Raw genomic sequence first — 20,050 nt, 5'->3', positions numbered from 1 at the left:
TTAATATGGGCTCAAAATCATTTATTGGCATTTCTGACCCAACTTTCTGTTTTTATAGGTGTGTAAATATGTTATCGAAGATATTTTGGCATTTGCCAAAGACCTGAGTTTGTAGCTTCAGTTAAAGAGACCCGCTGCACTTTTTTTTTTTTTCCCTTTTGCTTTCTTGAAAGAAAAGAAACGGTTTATTTGACAGGTGCTCTGGATTTGGGGCTAAGTTTTTGACTGAATTTATTTTGCTTGAGGTTATTTGTACTAAAACTCTAAAATTCCATTGTTCATGAAAAAAATTTTTTTTTTTTTCCCTCTTTCCCCTCTGCGAGGGCACGGCTTGTCCAGTGTTTTACATGGATGTGACGATTTCATGTCCGTGTCTCCTGCAGCATCATTTTGACATCATGGCCGATTTCTCGGACCAGATTTTAGCGGTGATCCCAAACCCTGGAGGGCATAACTGAGTTATGTGGAGGAACATTTCTGGGATCTCCGTGCGAGGGCGCAGGAACCTCAGCAGGGGATCCAGGTGGTCATTTGCTGGACGTAGAGAGCCGGTGGGTATGGAAGACAGTGGCGGGGACAGGGCCGGGGTGGGGGTGGTGCCCTGGTCACTCCCCTCTTGATACAAGGCAGTGTCTAACCAATCAGTTGTTCAGTTTTGCTGAGGTTAAACAAACATTTACCAAATACCTACTATGTGTGGGGGCGACGCCAGGTGTCAGAGGCCAAGATGAATAAGACCCCGCTCTACACTAAATGAGCTCATAGTCTGGTGAAGGGGACAGATACGCCAAGAGACACTTTCCATGTAATGGGGTTAGGCACAGTGTGTGGGGGGACACGTGGCTGAGTTGAGGGTTAACAGAAGATTTCCAGAAGAAGAACCCACTGCAGATGGACGGGGAGAGGCAGCAGGGGTCCGTCGGTGGGAGCAGGTGTGGTGTGGGAGGGCAGGTGGCCAGGAGTGAGGCTGGCTGTGCGGGCTCCTGAGGGGCGCTGGTCCTCCAAACCGGCCGTGGGAAATCGGGGCTCCCCGTAATGTGTCCTATTGGGACTGAGGTTCTCCCTACCCCCCTACCCGCCCCCCATCCCCATTCCAAGACTTGGAGCCCTCAACAACTTCAGCAGAAGAGAAGAAACGAAACTTTACTCTTTCCATCTATTACCGGGCACATTTCAAAGACCAATTCACCCAGGGAAAGCTTCAAAACTTGTTACCTTTTCTTGGGGGGAACTCTAAGAGATACTTTTGGATTTAATGAGGGGAAATAGAAATAATTTTATTAAATCCAAAGTACAGTAGAACCCACCAGTGCTCTTGGGGCATTGCCCATATGCTCTGAATGAGGTCCATGTAGTGGCACAGATTTTTTTAGAACTTAAAAAAAAACTATAAATTAGAGCAGAACCGGAGAAAACTGCAGAAGCCCATATTACATAGTGATTAATGAATGGTAATGCGAACACTCGTGTAACCACACCCCCCCGTTAAGAGAGAAGTCTTTGCTGGGCACCCCAGAGGCCCTCCCCATGCCCCTTACTCAGAGCCCTTCCACACCCTAAGAAGTAACCAGTAACCTGTTTCATATGGTAATCATTTCTGGGCTTCTCTTTATGGTTTTATCACACAAATGGGTGTCCCTAATCACTAAAGTCTGACATTGCAGTTTTTTTTTTCCCCCCTCAAATTTGCAGATGTCTTTTACACCGTGTGGGGGATTTAACAGCTCCTAGAGATGACTTTCACATGAACCCACAAGACAGAAAATCACCAGTGGACATGCTTACAAACGGTGATGTGGTTCACACAGCAAGACGAGGTGAAGCTGGCAGGGCAGAATCAAGGGCGGGGTGGGGGGACCCGGGGTGCAGGGTGGGGGGTCTCCACCAGGCCAGGAGCGGAGCCGAACTGCTTTCAGTCCCGCCCACCCCAGACTCCCCCTGCACACTGTGGGCGTGCAACCAAGGGGGGAAAGGCTCCTACCGCAAGGACCCAGCAGGAAGGGGCCCCTGGAAGCCCCGGGCTCAGAAGGAACCCGTCACACGGTGACACGGGGCACTTTTAGTCTGAGACCTTTCCTGAACAACCGCGGAAGCTGTAGACTGTGGGCAGAGACTTAGAGAGTGCCCGCGCTCAGACCCAAGCCGTCGCCTTTCTTGCTAAAGAGAGGATTTGGAAGCAGGAGGGCCAGCGAGGGAACAGGAGACCAAAGAGAAGGAAAACACCAGGCGGGCGCCCATGGTGGGCCGCCGGCTCTGACCTAAGTCCCGGGGATGGAAGTGAGGAGAAAGTTGGTAAAAGGGCAATTAGAAGCAAGTTCCGCTCTTTGGGAGCCTGGGAAGTCTCGATGCACGTTTTCTTTCCCTTAAAAAAAAAGTTCCTGGCTGCAGCTGAGCGACAGGGCCCAGAAACGGGGCTGCTGCAGAAGGAGAGAGAGAAAGCGGGAGGCCCGGCACCGGGCCTGTATTCTCTCTGTGTGGGCAGGAGGGTTTCTCTTTTTTTAAAATTTCATACATCATTAAAAAGCTTTGGCATTTCCCCCTGAGTCAGTATGGCTTTATAAAGTTAATGAGGAAGGAAAACACTCAAGAAAAATAAAATTCTGATTATTTGTAGCAAGGTGCCATGCAGAGCCAGGGTCCAGGGGCTTTCTCTATCCATCCCTTTTTTGGGGGGGAGGCATGGTTCCTTCTAGAAGCTTCTTTTTCCCCAGCAGTGAGACCTTCCCAGGGTCTGATAAAAAAAAAAGTCAGAGAAGTCCCATGACTCTGAGAGCACATCCGACCCTTTCTGTGGCCCTGGGCGAGGGGCTTCCCTGTGGGTGCCTCAGTTTCCCTCTCTGTAAAATGGGATAATAATACTTAATTACTTCACCATGCTGAGGTAAGGATTAATTAGTTGATGTTTATAAATGGCTTTGAAGACAGAAAATGCTACAACAGAGCTAAGCATTATTATTAATAATACATTTCGACTGAGTTAATAATCGCATTTGCCATCTCAAATTTCCCTGACAGTTTCAACTGGTGAACTTATTTTTCAGCTTCGCTCATTAAAAAGAAATAAAACGTAGTGCCGCTGGCAGAAATCGCCCTGGTCTTCTTTGCAAAGAGGAACATGTATCTGACATGGACGAAAGAATCTGGGTTCTACCCGGACTCTGTAGGACATTCTGAAAACCTCAGATGCATTCTCAGGGGCCATGCGTGGTAAACAGCTTTAAAAATGAAGAAAATGCCAGTTAAAAATGTGCCAGATCTGGGGCGGGGGGCGGCGGAGAGGGGGGTTTGACCACTTTCCAGAGTTGATTCAATTCCTAGGCTTTGGACCTGACCACAGACGAGTTTATCTGCTGTCTGCCTTGGGTTGTTTTTTTCTCTCTGGTCCCTTTTGCTGGCCTCCACCCCTTCCTGTGCAAGGTCACTTCAGGGTGTGTGTGTGGGTGTGGTTGTGTGTGTGTGTGTGTGTGTGTGTGTGTCTTGAAATCTCTTGTTAGATCCCTGGTCTATCTCCTCTTTTTCTTTACGGTAACCCACAGAAGCATTTTTGCATCAGTTAACTCTGACCCCCCAAACCGGGACGAAAAATGTCAGTGAGATGATGTCATTGCAAAGACCCTGGTCCATGGCAGGGGTTCAAGAAATGTTTGTTGAACAGAGCCAGGCCTTTGAGCCTTCCTGAGTTCTTGATGTTGGACCTCCGATAACATGACGTCATCCCGGCACAGGCCGTGATGGACAGCTTCCCCAAAGAGGTCTTGTATTTGCTCGAAGGGGTCCACACTCTCCTTCAACCGTTTTCCAAATAAAGTTCCGAGCAGCCACGGCAGCATGGCCTGGGGCCTGGATGGAAATGCAGACTCTCAGGTCCCAGCCCTGAGTCAGAAGCTCTTGGTGGGGGCCCCAGGAGCCGTGTCGCACCAAGCCCTCTAGCTGATAGGATGCAGGTTCCAGTGTGAGAACCCCAGGTCTGCTTCGGTCCCCTCTCAATCGGGGAAAAGCTCTAGTTTATGGCCGAGTCACCAAGCAATGGAACATCCAACTCAGCCAGACCAAGGGCTGGAGGTAAAATTTTGCCTGGAACAATCAGAGCGATCACTTTGCAGTGGGCAGGGGAGTGAGAAGAGCCAAGCAGGCAGGCTGTCTTTTTTTTAAGCATTGCCTTCCGGAGCTCCTACTTTGCTTTCAGGCCCTCTTAAATCCCCCAGATCCAAGAAGCCCACCCAGGCCTCTCCGGGAGGGTCTTTCCCTCTGCATTTTCCTCGAGCCCTTATAAATCATGCTAGTCACTCGAACCCGTCTGCATGCCTGGCAGGGTGAGCTGGCTGTAATTCGACGCTGCCTTGACTTCTCAGGTCAGCTGGACATTCCACGATGACAGACACACGCCCTCCTCTTTTCAGAGTCTCAGGGCGGCTCTCACGGGGCTGATTTATGTAGCGTGTGCCCCGTGGAGGTCCGCAGGTTCATTCCCCCGGCTCTGTGAATGTGAGGGCCGCCGTCATTTCTGCACAGAGATGCTCGGGATCCGGGAGCGGGGCCTCGAGGAAAAGAGGCTCAGAGGATCGTCCTCTCTCAGGCCAAGGGGTTTGGGTGGTGAACCCCATCAGGTGACCGGCGGCATGGCCGCAACTTTGTGAGGGACTGAGGACACTTCGGTCCTCCAGCGGACTTTGAAGTATAAACTTTTTTAAAGGGCGGTGCTTAATATACGTGAGGCATTGGAATAGTTTTTAAAAATGGTGTATGGGGGTGCGCCTGGTTGGCTCAGTCGGTGAAGCGTCTGCCTGCGGCTCAGTTCGTGATCCGGGGGTCCTGGGATCGAACCCCCCTCATTGAGATCCCTGCTCAGTGGGGAGTCTGCTTCTCCCATTTCCTCCTGCTCATTTTCTCTCTCTCTCTCTCCCCCTCACATAAATAAATAAAATCTTAAAAAAAAAATAAAGATAATGTGTGTGATCCTCATGGCTTCAGATCCTCAGAAATTTACGTGTTAATATCTCCAATTTGGTTCTACATTTGATGTGAATTATGCCTCAAGCTAGCAATCAACCAAGATCTATTGAATCCTTGCCACATGCGAAGACTTTCTGAATCTTGCTTGCTGGCAAGTAGAAGTCCTTGACTTTGGGAAAGGCTGTGATTTAATTGTGAGAACCCTTGGTTTCTTTCAGTAGATTCTAAAGTTGATTTGAGTAATTCGGCTTTGAGTAATTCAAGCCTAAGGGCTTGATACTGCCCTCCGAGAGGGATACGCGGGAACAGCAGCGACAGGACGAGCTCTTTTGCTCAGTATCCCATCTGCAGGACTCCCAGGAGCTGTACAGCCTTGAACTGATAACCGGGGATAACAGTAATTAAAATCTTCAAAGTACTCGGCACACCTTCATTAGCCGCTCTCAGGAAGGAAGACAGAGGGAAGGCGAATCTTTGACATCGGAGCGTTCCCGTTTCGCACACCTGCAAAACCGAGGCAGAAAAGTCAGATGCTCTGCCTAACACCAGACTCTGGAAACCGAATTTTAAATGGGGGTGGCTTGCTTTTCCATAAATTCAACGAGTCCCCAGAGAGATACAACTTTTCATTGTGTGTCCCGGTTTCTCAACCTCCATTCCACCGACATTTTCGGGGAGATAATTTTTGGTGTGTGTGTGTGTGTGTGTGTGTGTGTGTGTGACTGAGGGAGGCTCTCCTCAGGACTGTGGGGGGCTTAGTAGCATCGTGGTCTCTACCTACCAGAGGCCATTAGCTCCCCCCACTTCCAGGGCTGACAGTCCAAAATGTCCCCAGACATTGGGAAAATCTCTCCAGTTGTGAGCTATGCTTTTATACTAAATATAGGAACTTAGCATTTTGTAAGAAACCGCTCGTGGTCATTATATTCTAGTGGACATCGGTGCACAAACAGTGCAATCTCAGAGGTGTTAAAGGTTTAAACAGAAAAGTCTATGGAATCTCCAGTAGTTGTGCTTTGATTTAGGACTGACTGGAAATGATATGCCCGCAACTCCCCTTTAGAAATTAGCTTCAGAGTCCTCGAAATGCAGGAGACGTCATGAATGTTTGCCCTATGGGCATCACGTGCCCTTCCCCCACCCCTGCCCCGCCCACCCCCAAACACCAGCTCAGTTTGGAACCTTGTGGTCCAAGAAGGGTATGCATCCTGGAGGGGCACCCGCAGCTTGTTCCCTTCATCTCGGATAGGACCCGTATCCAAGACTCATCTCATGATAGTGGACATGCAGAAATAAGCAGCTGGGTTTGTGGGGGGTGACCTGGGTGGGAGCCATTAAGAGCAACAGGGGCAGAGTAAGAGGTTATCGCCGCAACACCTGATGGGCGGCTAGGGGAGTCATCTAGCTCTCAGATGGGGGCCCTGTGAGGAGGCTTGGTGCTTGTTGTTGCTGGTGAACGACTTTAGTTGAGTGTGTAAACTGAGGGAAGGCAGCTTACTGCAACCTGCAGCTTCGCACGGCGTGGCATCTTCCTGGTCAGCATCTGTTTGCGGGTGCGAGGCTGCTTGGAGAAGCAGGGGGCTTTCCTCTGAGGTCAGGAAGGACAAAGGGTCTCCCCCGAGGTCAGGGCCCTGCGGGAAATGTTTCTACCCAGGTGATTTTCCCCTCTCTCACTTTTCTGTGTTTTCCGAGATCAGATCTAGACTCAACCCACTCAAAAGGCCCCTATCCCCAGGTCAAGGTAAATTGCTGCTGGTGGCTGGTTTCTGTGGCGTGCATGGGGTCCCGGGCATCCGGCGACTTGACCTCTCACCTTGGGTTTGTCCCCTTCTTTGATTTCATGGAAAGGAAAGGAAGAGTGGCCCTTGTCAGCTCTTTCCTGTCCTGGAGAGAAGACATCAGAGAAGTCTATGACCGTGGAATCACAGACGGAGAGTTCTTCTGGGGCACAGCTGGGTTTGGGGTGGGGATGGGGGGAATCCAGAGTGAGGAGGACGACATGTCTCAGCGGAAAGCCTGATGCTGTTGCTAAAAGTGATCCCTGATCTGACTTCTCCAAGCACTTAGCGAAGGGACGGTACATACCCAGTTTGCATCGTATCTGGGCTCTGCAGTGAAAAGAAGGTAGGAATCCAACCAGGAAAAAACAAACAAAAAAAAAAACAAAATCATAGTGATGTAGCTACGCTTGACACGCAGTGGGCTGTTCCTGTGTCAAGTGTACAGCCCGGTGCGTTTTGACATGTGTGTGAAGCCATGAAACGGTCTCCACACTCCAACTAGTGAATGTACCCCCTCGAGTTTCCTAATGTTCCTTTGAAGTCCTCCCTCCTCCCGCCCCCAACCTTAGGCAACCACGATCGACTTCCTGTCTCTGTCAATTAGCTTGAAATTTCTGCAGTTTGATGTAAATGGAATAACACAGCGTTCTTTCCCTTAGCACAATGATGCTGAGAACCCAAAGAAGACAGAATTCTTCTGGGGCACCTGGGTGGCTCAGTGGTTTAAAGCCTCTGCCTTCAGCTCAGATCATGATCCCAGGGTCCTGGGATCGAGCCCCACATCCGGCTCTCTGCTCAGCGGGGAGCCTGCTTCCTCCTTTCTCTCTCTCTGCCTGCCTCTCTGCATACTTGTAATCTGTCTCTCTGTCAAATAAATAAAAAAATAAAATCTTTAAAAAAAAAAAAAAAAGAAGGAGAAGACAGAATTCTTCTACCCTGAACCAACAGTTCAGCTTAGATTAGAGGCAGATTTGAAAAAGAGTCTAATAATTTGACACACGTTTCCTTGTTCGAGACTTGGAAATTGATCAAACTGGATTATGTGTGCCCTGGTCCACATATTGGCTAATCAATAGCCCCCTCCCCCACTCCCTGGTTCCATACAGAGCATTAGAGCCCTGACACCAGAGGGAAAAAGTCAAATAGCAGGTAAAAGAGAAGCAGGTTTCCTCAAGTGGTACCCTTTGGAGCTGTTCACACTCCCAAGGAAATAGATGATCCCAAAACCTTGATTTGTCTTCCTAATCATATCCATCTGGCCTCAAAGTGAACTGATAGGGCGGTTGGATCTTGTTGGTTTGACGAAAACCCAGCATCGTTGAAGGTTGCTTGAGGGCACCAGGACCGAGTCTGAACGCAAAACCCTGGTTCACCGCTCCCTGGTCTGCCCTCGCAGCAGACATACCTGCCGAACACACAGAAGGGTCAGCTTGGATGGGTGAGCGGAGCAGGAGTGGGGCCGAGGGCTTCACGGGGAATGAATGGAAAATGATTTTTTCTCCTCTTTCATGCATAGAGACAAGATAGGGGACTCCACTCTAGTTCTGTGTTTTTCAAGGAAAAGAAGAAACAGAATTCTTCTGCCAACCCTGATTCTGAGTGGCACAGGGACCAGATTATAGATAAAGAGGAGACGTTTCTGTTACCTCGCAGGGCAGGAAATGGGTTTTTGGTCCTGGGATTCCTCTTCTGAGTGTGTGGGCGTCATCATTTCCTGTCTCTCTCTCTCTCTTTTTTTTTTTTTTTCTTTAAGCCCTTACCTTTAGAAAATAGATTTAATGCCCTGAATTTGTGTTGTTACTTTGGTCAGTTTGAATATCTAAGTCAAAATTAGACTTTATGGACTGGGTCTGGGAAGGAGCATTTTTGAACCTGCTTTTGTTTCAGCGTATGGCAAGTATAGGACGCAAAACAGTCTCTCCTTGGAGGAGGTTGGCACTGTCAGGGCGTACAATGCAGAGGACATTTCTAACTGACAGCTAAAGTAAACACACATTTTGACAGCTGTGGGTTTGTTTGTTTTTTTTTCTAATTCCACAAAGGGAGATAAATGATAGCGATCAAGAAATCATATTATGAAAAAAAAAAGAAATCATATTATGAGTACCTATTATCACCTTCATTTCTCATTCTAATCAAGGAACATTGGATTACATCCTTTGAAAATACCCCCCTTTTTGTGGGCATCATTTTTATCTGCCTTCTTCTTTTTTTTTTTTTTTTTAAAGAGTAAAACTATTTTTACCACGTTTTCAATGCAAGGATGTGAGCTGGGAGAATGATGTAGTGCTATGGTTCCCATCCGTGATGTGGACAGCTTGTGAAAACACAGACTGTCCACCCCAATAACTTCTGATTCAGGGGGTCTGGGGTAAGGCCTGGTAATGTGCATTCTAGCCAGTTTCTGGGTGGTGCTGATGCTGCTGATGCTGGGCCTGGGACCATCCTTTGAGATGCCAACTGTATAGATTGTCATCCTGGTGTCAGGGGTTCCGGGTTCTAGAAGCCTACATTGCGCAGTCTGAATACTTGATTCCTTGGAGACTGTTGAGTCCAGGGGTCAGCAAGCAAACTTTTTCTCATATAGAGCCAGAGAGTAAATATTAGAAGCTCTGTGGGCCATATGGCTTCTGTCACAGCCACTCGACTCCAGCCTTGCGGTAGGGATCTAGGGGAAGACATAAGTAAACATATGAGCATGGCCGTGTTCTAATGAAACTTTGTTACACAGACAGGCAGCAAGGCCAGGTTTGGCCCATGCCATTTGCCACCCGTGGGCTAGTCTACGTGCCACCTGTTAAGAAAAAGAAAGTGTGCTAATTATCTATATTGGTTTGGTAGGGCTGACAGAAAATTACCAAAGACCAAGAGCTTAAACCGCAGGGATTTATTCCTCATAGTTCCAGAGGGGGAAAGACCACGATGATAGTGTCAGCGGGTGTGGTTTTCCTTGAGGCCTATCTCGGTGGCTGGAAGATGGCTGCCTTCTCCCTGTGTCCTCATATGCAGTCTTTCTCTGTGTGTGTGCCTCTCTGGCCTCTCTTTCTCTTCTTGCAAGGACACCAAACCACAATAGAACTCATCCTTATGGCCTCATTCTAACTCAGTGACCTCTTTCAAGGTCCTGTCCCCAAATACAGTCACACTCTGGGGTCCTGGGGGTAGAGGGCGTGAGGATACGCGTTCTGAGGGACATGGTTCCCTCCGTAACATTATCTATTTCTATAAAACAAATTATCCCCAAACAATAAACCTGTGGAACCTCACTGTCTCTGTGGGGCGTCAATCCAGGAGCAACAAGGCGGAGGGCTTTCCTCTCAAGAGTTTATTACAGTGAAGCCAACATCGGAGAATGACCTCACCGAAAGGCTCCATCAGGGAAGGAGCCAAGTTTCCTCACTTGGTTCTTGGAAGGATTCTGTTCCTTGTGCAAGACTGGACTGAGAAGCCCGGTTCCCTGTTGGTTGTGGAAGCCTCCCTCATTTCCCAACATCCTGGGCCTCTTCACAGAGCAGTTCAGAACATGGCGGCTGCTTCCCGCAGGACAAGCAAGAGAGGACACAGAACCTAATTTTGGGAGTGGCATTCCATCATTTTTGCCCTAAACTACTGGGTAGAAGCAGCTACCAGATGTCCGGATCTCCCACTCAAGGGGAGGGGATTGCCCAGGGAACATCTTTAGGTGTCCTTGTGAACACCTTTAGGGAACACAGGGTTCATCCTGGAGGTTGCTTTCCAAAGAAAGCTGGGCATGTGATCTCTGATGTTACCCTGCTCTTAAAATTTCAAAAGGTATCCCTTTTCAGGTTCTTTCCAGCTCTTTGCTATCTTTTTTTGTCATTATTGTTCTTTTTTGGACGATTCTGTTTAAGTTTAGAGAACTTAATGGTATTTGCAGTATCTGAAGAGCCCGTGGAAAAGGGCGGATATTTTGGGTAGTTCTGAAGAGTTGGCGTTTAATGGATTTGTGGCTCTCACCAATGTGGATATGAATTTGAAGAAACTTTAATATTTACATTGCTCTGTAAGTAAGATCATTAGCTAGATCAACTATTTTTAAGAGAAGGCATTATTTAAATGTAAATAATGTATTTGCTAATAACATATATATAACTTATTAAAGTCGGTTCCTTGATTTCTAGTTGGCAAACCTGCTCAACTTTGCAGCAAACCCAGGATGTTTTTTAAAGAAAAAAAAAAAAGAAGTTTATTTCTTTAAAAATTCTGGAAATCAGTCTTTTTGTAAACATGGTAGAACTTTTATTTAGACTGGGTAGGCATGATCTGATGAGAACTTTTTATTATTTATTTATTTTTAAAAAGATTTTATTTATTTGAGAGAGAGAGAGAGAGAGAGAGCATGAGTCAGGTGAGGGGCAGAGGAAGAAGGACCCTCCCCAGTGAATAGGGAGCCTGATGTGGGGCTCGATCCTGGGACACTGGGATCATGACCTGAGCTGAAGGCAGATGCTTAACTGACTGAGCCACCGAGGCACACCATGACTGTAGGTTTTTAAAAATGAGAACTATAGAGCACCTGGGCAGCTCAGTCAGTTGTGTCTGACTCTTGGTTTAGCCTCAGGTTGTGATCTCATGGGTCATGAGATCGAGCCCAGCATTGGACTCTGTGCTCAGTGAGGAGTCTGCTTGGGATTCTCTCTCTCCCTCTTCTCCCCCTATCACCCCACTCATGCTCGCTTTCTTTCTTTTTTTTTTTTTTAAAGATTTTATTTATTTATTTGACAGACAGAGATCACAAGCAGGCAGAGAGGCAGGCAGAGAGAGGAGGAAGGGAAGCAGGCTCCCCGCTGAGCAGAGAGTCCAATGCGGGGCTTGATCCCAGGACGCTGGGGTCATGACCTGAGCCGAAGGCAGAGGCTTCGGGCACCCCACTCATGCTCTCTTTCTAAAACAAATAAATACAATCTTTAAAAAAATGAGAACTATAGAAGCAAATACTTTTGGTTTTGCTCTTGCTACTTGCTTAGTGGAAGGGATCTCTGGTCAGTGAGTGTGCTTGATTTTGGAGGTGACTCCCACATGTGTATTTAGTCACCTCATCCACAGCAACCTTCCGCTGATTTCTTGAATTATCTGGGCAAGCCTCATTCTTTCTTCCTTTCATCTTTCCTTTCTCTCCCTCCCTCTCCTTCCTTTCTTTCTTCATAATTGGCAAGCAAATAACCAATTTTGCTCATTAATTTGAAGAACGAGTTCTCAACCAGGGGTGATTTTGTGCTCTGGGGTCATTTGGAAATGTCTGGAGGTTTTTTTTTTTTTTTTTTTTTTACGCGTTTGGGATAGGAGTGGGTGTTGGAACTGGCATCTAGTGGGAGGAATTCTAGCAGAGCAATTCTCTACAACAAAAAACTATCCAGCCCAAAATGTCAATGAGGCTGAGGTTGAGAAATCCTGGTTTAGGGAAGGAGACCCTTCAAGTGTCTTCAACTGCACAAACATTGGGCTCAAATGCTGGGTAAACGGGGTTAATAATGTCTTTGTAGCAGACTAGTCCAGAGCCTTTAAAATGTTTCCATGCATGTTATCTCCCTCAGGGATAAGATCTAGGAGGGAAAGGTTTTCAATCATATGGAACATTTTTTTCTGTTTGTTTGTTTTGTTTTTCTGAGCACCAAGCATTCCTTAAATCAGAACCTTCTCTGGGAAGGTTAGCTTAGTGCATACATAATGAATGAGTTAAACTCTTGGATAAGGGGATCTCAGAATCTAAACTTTGCTAGTAATAAAGGCTTCTTATGGGAAAAGTGATTACATTCCCATTGCTGCCCCTCACTCCCACCAAATATATGATAGAGCAATGATTATGAGAGTAAAGCATGCCAATTGTTAAGATTTGGAAAAACAGATAGAAAAAAGTAGATAAGCCATTATCAGGACACTGAAGAAAAATCAGAACATTTTGGTATATCTACTCTCTGTTTTTTCCTCTGTGTGGTGGAGTGTATTCTAGAAATGGTCACCTCAAAGCATACTCCATCCTACATGCTCTTTTTGCAAGGTAACATTGATACTCTTCTATTGGGAAATCTTGGGAGTGATGCTGTGTGGTTTCAAAGGTGAGGGTAGAGAATGCAATCCAGCTACTTCCTGGCTGACTCGCTCTTGCTGGTGGGATGCTCGCTCTTCAATCCAGCCACCATTCTGTGAGGGAGTCCAAACTATCCTTTATAGGAAGACTGAAAGGAGAGACCCACAAGGCTGTAGTCAACAGCCACCATCAACCACGACTTATGTGACTGGACAAAACTTTGGATGACTCTGGGTCCAGGCTTCAGGTTGTCCCAATCAACACTGAGTGGAGGAGAAAGGAGCTGTCTCCACCGACCTCGGACCCCATTACAGATTCATGGACAAACTAAATGCCCTGTTGGGTTAAGCTACTAAGTTTTAGAGAAGTTTGTTACGCAGTGTTAGATGACGCATTGCAAACACATTTTAGAGTTTTTGTACAGCTGGGATCATATAGCTCTTTTCCATGTCCCAATTTATTTCGAAGAGTTTTTCATGATATTAACTGTCTTTTAAATCTTGGTTTTTAATCAGAATGTCACTTTTCTTTTCATTTATATCAGCTCTTGTTGCCAAATACCTAATGAGCATTTATGATGTGATGGCAGGTGTAATCTTGAATCTTAATGCAATTAATACTGGCAGTATTTTTCTCTTTATTTGCTTCCAGGTGTCTCTTGAAAACTTGGACAGTTGTGTGCCCTGTACAACTGGTAGTCCAGGAGCTGGTCGACTTCTCCTTGTTTTATTAAGTTTGGCCAAACTCCCATGGTTCTTTGAGCCTTAAGATGTTACTCTTAGAAATGGAAATCAAGTTCACTGTTTTATTTGGAGTTGGTTGATTGACACAGGCGCTCTCTCTCTCTCTCCAGTGGTCATTTAAGGGAGGACTTGTTTCAAGCCAGAAAGTGAAAATCATATGCATTCATGAAACTCATGACAAGAGATAATAGTAGTGTTAGTGGTCAGCAAAGGTGAATTTTAAAGCAGATCTGAAGGAAAGAGAGACATTCTATTTCCGGTTTGAGACATTCTATTTCTTTCTTAATAAGGCCATCAACTTTCAAATCAATGAGGTGTGGTCTGTTGTTATCACTCAACAGAGGGAATGCCAACAACTCCCCTTCGTTTCTGTAAATAGTGCAACCTTCAGGGAGGTGCTGTGCTCCATATCGATAACCCATTCACATGAGCATTCCCCTTATTTGTGTCATTGTGAAGATCCGTGCAGAGCCACTCATTTTGGGCATACAAGGCTTTGTTGATCGTCCATTGCCAGGTGTTGCTATGCACTGTGGAGAGAAATGAATCCACACAACACTTGTCTTCACGGAGTCCACGCTTTGTAGAAGACCATGTTTCTCTTAGGGTTCTTGCGTATTTCCCACAGTATGACCATTGCCTCATCCCTACAGATTGTTCCAGTGTCCCCAATTTCTTTCAGGGAACTTTGGTTTTCCACGTGCAATGTATTTGTTGATAACTGATCCTGAATTCCAGATCATTCAAGTGGCAGTTACTAATGTTGCCTTCAGGATGGCATTTTTATCAAATAGTGCCTTCAGAGTTTGACAGAATAAGAATAAAGAATAAGAAACTCTAGACTATAGTTCTGGCTTCATCATTTTCTAACTGTGCCATTTTGGGTAAGTTACTTTGGCCTGTGATTCTTTACTTGCATAATGAGGCTACTTGAAGGAACATTTATAGCTCAAGATTTTGTTTCCAGGTCTGATATCTGAAAAGCAAATCCACAGGATTGGATCAAGGAGTGCTAGGATAGTAGACAAATAGGGTATATGTAATACCTCCTGCTGCAAAACTCAACCGGTTACCAAGAATGGTCTCTAGTCATTTGATACGTCACCTATTGTCTCACATGAGGACCATTTTCTGCTGGGCCTTACCGCCCTTCAACTGGAAATTTGAACTGTGTGAAAGTTGGCACCATATGTGGCAGGGGAAGGATTTATTGACCACAGACTACAAAGTGATTAGTCAGAGAGAGATGTAACGTAGCTCTTAAGTAGGTTGCAGTGTACTAGGGAAAGCGTGTGTGATCGCCAATTCTGATATAAATTATTCTTAGTTCAAAGTTGTTGAGATGAAAAAATAATTTATTGTTATCCGACTGTAGATACCAGGCGTAAGAGTAATCAGTGATTACTGCAGTATCAGTACTCCGTATCTTTACTAGTTCTCTCATGTCTCTTCACTGATATATCATGGCTTTGACTTTGGAATACAACCCCTAGCTATCCTTTGTGAGAATACTTTAGGTATGATCTACACAGTGATGACTCAAAGAAGGCAGTTTAGGGAAAGTCATTCCTCTTTGCTTTGATAGTCCTTAGTAGATACCCCTGCGTGTCATCTTTCATCTTGTTCTTTTAGTTCTCTGTTGACTCGTCTATCTTGTGTACCAGGCTCTGGACTTCTCTGGCTAGGAATAAGTGCTTACTCATTTTTATGTTCTCAAAGGAGCTTAGTCTACAAAAAGTACTCAACCATGTATATTGGTTAAATGAATTAACAAACATCAGTATTGCAATGACTCATTTCAAACTATCTGTTGAAAAACAAAATGTAACTCTAACAAGCATTTGTTGTATACCTACTGTATTTATGGCCCTGCTGCCAATCTGTAACTTGTAGTTAATGATTATGGTGTGTAATTTTATCTGAAGTCATTGTCACAACATCATCTGTACCTGCAAAGCAAATGAAAATCATGATTATTTGCTGCCTACTTCAAAAGAGGTCAAATGCTCTTGCAGATTAAATGTATGTGATGCAACTTCCTTGCAGTGAGGTGCTCCTTTCTTCCAAAGCCAGCTTCCTTTTTTGAAAGCAGGGAGTGCCCGTGATTTATGCTCTGCTCCCTTCCCCAGTGTATGTGGGACATCAAGTAATGAAGTAGGTCAGTAGCTCTTTGAGGCATTGACATTTTCTTGATTTCAAAAGAGAAGATTGGGTGGAACTTGAGGGGGGGAGGGCAATCTGTTATTTTTCAGGTATTTAAGAAATCCATCTATTTTTTTTTAAATTGTAGCACTAAGGTATTATAATAGATTTTGGAAGCATGTTTGGAGCTAGCATCTTTTGCATTTAAGAAATATACTTAAATGGTATGACAATACATCAAGAATGGTAGCAGATAGAATAAGACTGAACCTAGAATATTTAATTTGTTCACTAGTCATGTGTTTGTTATCTTCTTCGTAACATTATGAAATGGAGAGGGATAGTTATAAACACTCTGATAGGGAAAGATACTACAAGAAGTAAAAAAATAATCTGACGGTTTTGAAGGGGCAGTGCGGGGAGGTTGGGGGAACCAGTGGTGGGTATTGGAGAGGGCATGGATTGCATAGAGCACTGGGTGTGGTGCAAAAACAATGAATACTGTTACGCTGAAAATAAATTAAAAAAAAAAGTTGGTCATAGAAAAAAATTAATAAATTGGATTTCATCAAAATCAAGAAGTTTTGTACTATTAAGGGAATGAAAAGACAAACCACAGATGGGGGAAATATTTGCAAATCACATACTTAATTTTTAATTGAAAAATTAAAAACTATCTATGTATATATGTATATACTCTCAGAACCTAATTAGAAAACAAACAACTCATTAAAAAATAAGCAAAAGATATGAATAAACACTTCACATAAGATATAAAGAAAAAAAAAGAAGTCAAAAAATTGTGTTGGTATAGGGCTTTTTACCTATGATGTTAATTTTATGTGTCAGTTTGCTTAGGGTACAAGGTACCTAGATATTTGATTAAGCATTAGTCTGGGTCTTCCAGTGAGAGTGTTTTTAAAGAGATGAACATTTAAATTGGTGAACTTTGGGGCATCTGGGTGGTTCAGTGGGTTAAAGCCTCTGCTTTGGCTCTAGTCATGGTTCCAGGGTCCTTGAATCGAGCTCCGTGTCGGGCTCTCTGCTCAGCGGGGAGCCTGCTTCTCCCTCTCTCTCTGCCTGCCTCTCTGCTTACTTGTGATCTCTCTCTGTCAAATAAATAAATAAAATCTTAAAAAAAAAATAAAGAAAAAAAATGGAGAACTTTGAGTAAAGCAGATTGTGCTCCATAATGTGAGTCGGCCTTATCTAATCAGCTGAAGACAAAAAGGCTGACCTTCACAAAATAAGAGAGAATTCTCCAGCAGACAGCCAACTTTACCTATAATACCGGCTCTTCCTGGTTCTATAGCAGACAGCCTTTGGACTCAAACTGGCAGACTGGCTTTGCTGGGTCTCCAGCTTACCAGCCCACCCTGAAAATTTGGACTTGCTAGCCTCCATAATAATGTGAGTCAATTCCTGATTTCATATATATATATATACATATATACACATGTATATATAAACATATATATATGCCATATATACAGCCAATCAGAAACATATATACATATGTTTCTGATTGGCTGTGGTTCCCTGGAGAACCCTGACTGATACATTACTTTAGCTTGTCTGTTTTCAACACTCAAAAGATTGTTATTGGTGAGTTCCAATACACATTACATGAAAAATAGAAAGCCAATAAGAATATAGGAAATAACAGGGAGAGTGAGGAGATTTTGTCTATAAGGTGACCTGGAGGTTAGTGTAGTATAAAAAGGGATCCTAATATATCCAGAAAGGAAGGATACCTTACAAAAAACAGACAGCACCAACCAAACCTAATGACATTCAGCCATTTTCTCCCTTTTGTTACTTTGTTGAGTTTAAAAAATCCCTGACCGAGACCATCTCCATCATATAAGACTTAATAACTACATTCCTATCTATCCTGCTGTGTAAGTGGTTTAGGAACCCATTTTCAGCTAGTCCAATACACCAACGATCTGTCTGCTTTGTCTTCGTGTCCCCATGTGCTCTGAAACATGGTGCTCATCACTCCAAGGGAACCCCATAAATATGTGTTAAATAGATGACTGAACAAATGTAGGTTTGACTTTACCCAGCCATCTTCCCTGAAAGAAAATCCTGCAGTCTTGTTATGCTCACAGCAAAGATGGTACTGTTGTCCATTGACATGAGATGAAGGCCAGTTGGAGGGCTTAAAATTAATTAATTGACTCTTAAAATTAATTAATTGCCATTAATTGACTCTTCAGGAAGTAACTAATGGGAAGATGGTCAGGATTGGTAAAGGTTTTGACTGATTCTTTTGAGAAGTTAGTGTAAAGGATTATCTTCCTGACCTCGGAAGCTTCATTCCATCCATGTTGCACTGAGTTTCAGCATGGCTGTGACCCTGGGGAGACCTACTGATGCATGGAGAGGAGAGATGGATGAAGAAGCCGACATGGTAGAGTGAAGTCGTGTTTGCGAAGCGGATTTGTCCTCTCCTGAAGCTGTTAATTACATCACGCTCTTTGGTGTTTTACTCTCACTTTTCATTTTCTGTTGGTTATACTGCTTCCTCCTGTAGCATGGTCATTTGCTCACAAGTTAAAAAGACAGAGAAAGAGAGAGGAAAAGGAGAGAGAGAGAGAGAGAAAGCATCAGTCACAGAGGAAGCCTATTCTCATCAGCTTGACATTTCTCATGCCCTAGAGGAGGAGTTTGCCAAGTATTCTGACATGGAGTCACATTTAATAGTAATAATTTCCACCTGCTGTCATGCAGTCTCAGTTCTGCATATAGGTGGTGGTTTTATTTTTTTCCATCCAAGAGTCTCTGGGCACCCTAGAGACATTAATTAGGCCCTGGACCTCTTTGAAGTTGATCTTATACCCATACACGCATGATGAAATGCAGAAGAGGAGAGGTTAATTGAGTAAGACCAAGACCACACAGAAATTCCATGAAAGAGCCAGGAAGGCCATGGCTTCCCGGTCTGGGGCAAAAACAAGGAAACACCGAGAAAAGATGCCTGCTTGCCAGGGGCTTTCAGTTCACCTGAAATTTCCATCCCCCATAAAAAGTCAGCTACCCTCTTCCCTCCTTCCCTCGACATCCTACACAAAGGAAGCCTCAACAACTACCGAGTAATTACCATCCATTTCAGGGTGTGTTAGCCGGCAGCTTACAGAGCCCAAAGTTTCTCTGGGGATGTTTGTAATGGGGGAACCTGACTCTGTCCTCTGTGTTCAGGTCCTTCCTTGTTCAGATTGTTTCTCCTTCCTTCCTTTCTCCCCCCATCTCGCTCGCCCCCGTCCTCTTTTTGAGTGGTGATCTTCCAGTTACCTTCCCATGATGAAATCCAGGTAGGAGAATATAAAGTTTACTAAAATTACTCAAGGCAAAGGTTTCACTTTCCTCCCACTGAAATTGTGCAGAGATTAGTCACTCCGAGGAAGCAAAAACAGTAGGTCTCTGGGTGACGAAAAGGAAGAACTGGAGGGTTGAGTCAATGAACATGGGGGAAGAGACTTTCAATAAAAGTAAATACCTTTTGTATCTTCGAGTTTCTATCACGCTCTGCAGCTGTGTCTCTTCCCTCCAAACCATCCTGGCAGGGTCACTGAGGAAGAGACTTGGGAAGGAGCCCCGTACCTTGGCCTGCTGGCCCCCCATGGTGGGAGAGAGGATTTTTTTTGTTTTTGTTTTTGTTTTTTTGGACCCTTAACCAAAAAGCAAGCAAGTGAGGCTGCCTCCAGGATGCCCAAGACAGGGAGGGTTGCCCACAAAAGACAGGAACCTCGACGAGCATTTGTTGGAAGAGTCGCCATTCAAAGCCACAGTTTTGTGCGCACTCACAAGGGAGTGGTATGGTTTTGAAGGCAGGGGAGCGTCAGACTCTAGGTCGTTCTGGGACGTGGCAGGGGAGTGCAGATGGGGCAATGAAAAAATCCAAGCAGAAGCAAATCCCTTTTAGGGCGAGGGAAGGTTTCCATGAATAAATAGCACGAAGGAGAAATGGAAGAAAGCAGACCAGACTGAGCACAAAGACACAAAAGAACTAATTCTTTTTTAATGGAGCCGGAGCAAAAAAACGTGCCATCCACAGATGAAAAGCTCTCCTTCTCAGAGAAAAGCCCTCAGTGATCCAGGTACCAGCTTTCCTGGCAAGGGCACAGCTAATACTTATTTGAAGACTGATGTTGAGGAGAGCAGACAACAGAGACCCTAAAATACACCAGGTTTCGAGCTGGTGGATCGTGTGGCGCTCCTCTGCCCCACGCCGCCCTGTCCCTCCTCCTGGGAGTTGGGAGCTGCCCGCAGCCTCCCGGGTGCCCCATGCCTTGCATCCTTCTGTGCACACAAAGAAAGGCAAGAACTGCCGCCCGCAGCCACACAGCTGCTTTAGGGAGGACAGAATGCCATTTTGG

The 20,050-nt window shown here is 45.1% G+C and overlaps 2 long non-coding RNA genes across 2 annotated transcripts in view; one reads left to right on the top strand and one right to left on the bottom strand.

The window, feature by feature from the left end:
- The first annotated feature begins 9,286 nt into the window (after positions 1 to 9,286).
- Positions 9,287 to 20,050, top strand: part of LOC116594412 — an 85,433-nt gene continuing 74,669 nt past the window's right edge. Inside the window, exon 1 of the long non-coding RNA XR_004287210.1 lies at positions 9,287 to 9,418. This is a non-coding gene — a long non-coding RNA (uncharacterized LOC116594412). The remainder of the gene's footprint in view (positions 9,419 to 20,050) is intronic.
- LOC116594413 lies at positions 13,678 to 19,290 on the bottom strand. The gene is made up of 3 exons (XR_004287211.1): positions 19,171 to 19,290; positions 15,383 to 15,475; positions 13,678 to 14,502 (listed from the first exon to the last, which is right to left on the bottom strand). It is a non-coding gene; the product is annotated as an uncharacterized LOC116594413 (long non-coding RNA).

Source organism: Mustela erminea, chromosome 6 (genome assembly GCF_009829155.1).
Source record: "Mustela erminea isolate mMusErm1 chromosome 6, mMusErm1.Pri, whole genome shotgun sequence".
Lineage (NCBI taxonomy): Eukaryota > Metazoa > Chordata > Mammalia > Carnivora > Mustelidae > Mustela > Mustela erminea.
The sequence above is the reverse complement of the archived record's forward strand: the minus strand, read 5'-3'. Positions and strand labels throughout refer to the sequence as shown.